Here is a 5366-nt window from a genome sequence, read left to right as displayed (position 1 = left end):
CAACTCGGTCGACCGCAGGATGATTTCTCAATTTTGAGAAATCATCCAGGTTGGTCTTGGCGGACGACCGCGACCCCCTCAGTCGACCGTGACCCCCTCGGTCGACCGCGATATTGTTTTCGAGCCAAAATATTTTTTGAACGGGTAGCCCTCGGCGGGCGACCTAGGTGACTCCGGTCAACCGCGGTGATAAAAATTTTGAAAATAAAAATGAGGCACCCGATGAGGGTGAGTGACCGCGGTGGCTCTGTCGACCGCGCCCGAAAGAGCCGTTTGAGCCTGATAGTGGTAGGCGTAACTACCCCACCTACCCAGTTTTATTACGGTTTTGCCATTGAGGTTTTCTAAATCAACTATGGGTAATTAAATATGAAGAAAAATCTCACTCTACACCTTTTGAGCATTTATCAAACCCTAAAGCTTTACTCTTTGAAATCAAAATGATTCTTCTTCAAATCTCTTGTGCATTCAAACTTGCATTCATTTCTTGCCAAGAGGTTCTCCCAAAGCTTTTACTTTCAATCATTAGGAGTCTTGTGAGCTTTGAGAGTTGTATACGCCTACACTTGAGTGTGTTTCATTTTTCTTCATCCTTCTTTCATTTGTATTTGAGATTGCAAAGAGGAGTTTCTTACTTTAAGGCCGGAGTGCAACGAAGAAGAACATCCTTGGAGGTGGATTTGTAATACAAGGGTGTGTCCCCTTGTTGAGGTAGTGAATGTTGTATACGCTTTGTGAGGCGGCGTCAAGGAGTCTCATCATAGTAGAGAAAATCCCAAGAAAAGGCGAAGTACTTGTGTAGTGGAGTAGGTCAAGTTGTGACCGAACCACTATAAATCATTGTGTGGTCTCCTTACTCTTTCTCCTCTCTCTTGTGGTGTTGGTAATCTCTTTCCCTTCTATTTTGAATATAACTTGAACAGGGGTTAAGACTAATTAGGCTAATCTCACTTGCCCTAGCTTTTCAAATAGAAAATTTTTATTCACCTCCCTCTTATTCGTTGCCCTTTGGAATTTCAGCCTTGTACGTGGTACGCTGCTGTGGACCCCGATCTGAGAGGACAGGTGCCGAGGGATGCGAGATCCCCCTGCAATCCTCTGAGATCTCCACAATGTGAAGGAGAGCTCTGCCAAGGAACTCTCGAAACGAATGCCACCCTCACAGCACAGCATGAGTGGCGATACAAAATGAATGAGATAGATACATCTCGATCCGGAGCCAGGGCTGGAAACCAAGACGTACCTGACAAACTCAGAGTCGCCATCCATGGATAGGCCATGAAACCCCCAAAAAAAATGCTCTGCTTGCAACAGATAACCAGAGATACAGAAGGCCCGTGCCTGATGACGAATGGAGAAGGTCCGAAGAGCACCCCCAATTCGCTCGAGTGCGAACACTTGGTCTCTTATGCCATTTATTTATTAACTTCGAAGAGTTTTAGGCGAAAATCTGTAGACACCCCATTTTGTGCAATTTAACTACTCTTTTCTTTACAAGGAGTGGCTCGTGTATATCATTCTTCTCTAATAAAAAAATCAAAATAGAGGTGTTCGCCAAGAAGGAAATCAACCCATCTTTAAGGGTATTCTTGGATGTTCTCATTGCTTCCTCTATAAGCAATGAGCAAGGGCCCTAAGATCAAAAGAAGGACAAGTGTAGGGCCATGATGGAAAGCACATGTTTAGGGTTTCTGATTTTAGCACAAGGAGAAGTGATCTAGGCCATCAAAGGAGATGGATGGTGAAGATTAGAACTAGGTCCCTAACCCTAGTTATAAAAAACAAAAAAAAAAGAAGAAGAAGGGAGGTCTCATTTTCGTTGGAAGAAAAAGCAGAGAGGGAGAAAACAGAGAGCGAGAGAGAAGCAGAGAAGCCCCATTTCATCTTCTTCGGCAAGCTTGCCGGATTTCGGCCGTGCCTCCACCTTGCACTCATCATCTCCTCCATCTACCCTCTTTACTACACCAGCCACCTCCATCTCCGATCCCCATCCACGTCCTCTGCTATTTTTGTCAAAACCCACTTCGGTTTTCTCGACCAAAACCCATCTCCAGCCGCCCACCTCCATCTCCACCTCGCCACCACCTTCCCACCGGCAAGCCACCATCTTCCCCTTTCATCCAACCTCTGCAACTACACAGCCACCCACCTTCTTCCACCTCCGGCCACTCCTCCGGCAAGCCACCGTACCCCACTACTACCAACTCCACCTCCGACCAATCCACAGCCACCCATTAAACCCCTTTCATCCACCACCTCTACCATTTTTGCCAAATCCCATTTTCGAAAACCCACATCTACCATTCGCCGAACCACCGCCTCCACTCCCACCTTGAATCCGACCATCTTCCCACCCCATCTCCGATCCAACCCTCCACCACCGTCAGCACCACCACCATTTTCCATTTTTTTAGAACCCTAAACCTCCATCACCACCAACCACCGTCACCTCCAAGAAGCCCCATCTTCTTCCTCATCCCAAGAAAGAAACAGAGAGAGAGAGAGAGAGTGAGAGAGAGAGAGAGAGACCCCTCTTCTCCGGCAAACTGTGCTGGAATCCGGCCAACCCGAACCTCTTCTCTCTTCCCTTGAAACCCATCACCATCCATCTCTTGTTTATCTCGGATTTTGGGGGTTTCATTTTCATTAGAAAACAGAGGTAGAGAGAGAGAGAGAGAGATGAGGGCAGTAAAAAAAGGGGTTTGAGAGGTTCTTGCTAGGGTTTATTAGAGGGGACCCAGGGAGGAAGAAGAGTTCCACCGCAGCCTTTGCAATGTCATCCAAGTCACCATCAGATCCAACAATTTACAACAATATCCCATGATTTTGTATATTCCAGTGACCCTCTTCTCTATAATTCTGGCAATCCACATCAGTAACCCCATCGCTCTTGGTATATAATCTGAAAGAAGAAGAGGGGGAGATTGGGGCTTGTGCGCCGATGATCTGAGCATTGTCCGAACCTCGCAATCGCCGCCGGTCTATCTCGCGCAAACTCCATTCCGCTTTGACACCATCGTTTGACCCTATCTTGAGAAGCAGATACTGGTAACATTTCCATTTATTTCTAATGATGATTGCACTAGAATGTTTATTCTTGCTTCATTTCTTTCGATTTAATGGTGTCTATTGCATGATTTGGTTTCAATAGGAGAATCTATTTTGGCCCTGAGCATTGGGTAATTTTGTGATAGTCGGTCCTCTGTAGTTGTGGCTTTGATATATATATTTGAATGTCCTAAAATTACAGATTGATTGGGCTATGATCGGGGTTTGCAAATAAATTTCAGTTGTAATATACTTTGATTACAAACCAATTTGGAATTGCTCGGTCCTCACAAGTTGATCTTTGTCTTTTATTGCACTCTGCAATTCTAACTTGTTTTGGATACCTCTGTGCTTACAAACTGAATTTAGTTGTAATGCTTTGTGATTATCCATGCCACCTGTTAATGATAGCAGGCTTATGATTCTCAATAGATTCGACTATCCAGTTGGCCTATGGGGTATTCTTCCCTTCAGATGCTCTTGACTAATATTGATATATTCACTCAGGGCATCAATAATTCTTGGTCATTTTGTTTGACTAGCTGGTTGTGTGGTGACACCCTAAGACCATCTTTCTTCTCCCTGCTAATTGGGCTTTCTTTGTGTACTTCTAATAGAATCATAGATTTTGTCCTACCGTCACAGAGATAGGAGTTTGTCCTACCTTTGCAGAGTTATTGGATTCTGTCCTACCGTCATAGAATCGTAGGATTTTGTCCTGCCCTTATAGAGTAAAGGAGTCCGTCCTAGCTTGTAGAGTTTAGGATTCCGTCCTTCCATCTTTGAGAGTCAATCTTTCAGGAGTCTGTCCTATCATCATTGGGGTTAGGATTCTGTCCATCCTCATATCAAGTCATGTGATTTTTATCCGCTCTCGCAAGGTATAGAATGTTGTCCAACCCTCGTAGAGTTGTTATGCTATCCAACCCCCCGCAAAGCATAGGATGCCGTCCAACCTTTACGGGATATCAGGAGTCTGTCCTACCCTTATGATGATAGGATTCTGTCCTCTTGTGTCAAAAACAACAAAAACACTTCAAAACATCAAAAATCTCAAAAATCTTGAGTCATTAAGAGTGTAGTTAGGAAAATCTAGTCCGAACTACGGATGGCTTGATCCCTAGCTGAGGGGTTCGTAGGCAGCTCAGGCGTGCAGCTGGCATCCTGAGTTCAGTCACAAATTTCACAACTTTCACAGCTTCAAAAACTTTCATAGCTTCAAAACCTTTCAAACCTTCCAGAAATACAAAAATTCTTCAAAATAACCTTGCAAACCATTTTCAAAAGATCTTCCCATAGAGTTAGGAGTCTGTCCTAGGCGTTTGAGGTGTCTTAGAGTTAGGAGTCTGTCCTGATTGTGTTGATTTGCCAAGTCTTGTCGTGTGAGTGTCCTCAGAGTTAGGAGGCCTCAAGTTGTGGTCGGTTAGACACTTAGTCGATACAATGGCTAGACTAGGATGCGCTTAAATAGCCCCCTTGTTTTCCTTAGGACCCACAGCCTAGTCACACATAGGGTGTAGGGCCCACTTGCATTAGCTGGGACATATAGGGAGCCCTAAAATTTACAATTCACTTGAACTTAAATAATAGCAAGAAGCTTTAAAAACTAGTCGAGTCTAGTTGATCGAGTCTAGGATCGCAGTCCTAGAGGGTTAGGCATTGTAGTTTAACATAGGTCGCCGAACTACGTTGACTCTGATTCTTCCCGAGGCCGGGATACGTAGTGCAGCCAGGATGGATGGCCATCTTGGTCCGAGTCAAGTATCGCATTAGAGTTTAGGGTTTGTCATATTGTATGTTTTGCTGTGTTTTCTTACTTTCATGTACAGGCCCTATACCTTTAGCTTTAGCATGCATGCGTTTGCCCATCAGAACTTAGACACCAATTAGGCATGGCACTCATAACCTAGCTATTCTTAGGTGACATGTCTTTCATTTCTTTTGTGTGTGCTTATTATTCATCTCCGAGACATGCATGATTAGATAGACGTTATCTCGAGGATATTTGTTCCCATTTCGCATGATTTTCGCCCAAAACTCTTCAAGGTTAATAATAAATGGCATAAGAGACCAGGTGCTTGCACTTGGGCGAATTGGGGGCGCCTAACCCCTTCCCCATTCGTCATCAGGCACGTACCTTTTTGTATCTCTGGTTATCTGTTGCGACAGAGCACAGCATGGGATCCAGGGCCCACTTCCTTGGATGACGACTCTTTCTTTGTTTAAGGTGCGTCTCGAATCTGGGCTAGTCCCCGAGTCGAGAGGTATCTCACTTTACATCGCCACTCATGCTGTGAGGGGCACTCTTTCAAGAGTTC

Source organism: Tasmannia lanceolata, unplaced genomic scaffold (genome assembly GCF_043159265.1).
Source record: "Tasmannia lanceolata isolate RefF3 unplaced genomic scaffold, GAP_Taslan_0.1 ptg000003l, whole genome shotgun sequence".
NCBI lineage: Eukaryota > Viridiplantae > Streptophyta > Magnoliopsida > Canellales > Winteraceae > Tasmannia > Tasmannia lanceolata.
The sequence above is the reverse complement of the archived record's forward strand: the minus strand, read 5'-3'. Positions refer to the sequence as shown.